The following is a 390-nucleotide window of genomic DNA, read 5'->3' on the forward strand; positions in this document are numbered from 1 at the left end:
CTTTCCCTCCCTTCCCCAAGACCAAAGACTGTAAATACTGTGTCGCCTGCCTCTTGTGTCCTGCTGGTCCCCTGTGCCCCAGCCTGGCCATCGGTCCTGGCATGGGATGCAGTGCGGGAGGGAGGGAAGGAGAAAAGCCTCCTGCTTCTCAGCTGGAACATGCCAGTGTGGTCAGGAGGTATCCCCAAAGGAGTCATAAGCAAGGGAAAGGGCTAAAGGATTAGGTATCTCCCCCCCAAAAAACACCCCTTCGTGCTTTCCCTTCCTGGCACTGGGGCACAGCCAGCCCTGCAGGAACCTGACTCCAGCTGCTGGTCTGGGAGGACGGAGCCTCTGGGTGACAGCAAAGCCTAAATGCTTGGTTTTCCAGGGGGTATGAAGGGCTATTGC

This window comes from Chaetura pelagica, unplaced genomic scaffold (genome assembly GCF_000747805.2).
Source record: "Chaetura pelagica isolate M959 unplaced genomic scaffold, ChaPel_1.0 scaffold3, whole genome shotgun sequence".
In the NCBI taxonomy this organism is placed as follows: Eukaryota; Metazoa; Chordata; class Aves; order Apodiformes; family Apodidae; genus Chaetura; species Chaetura pelagica.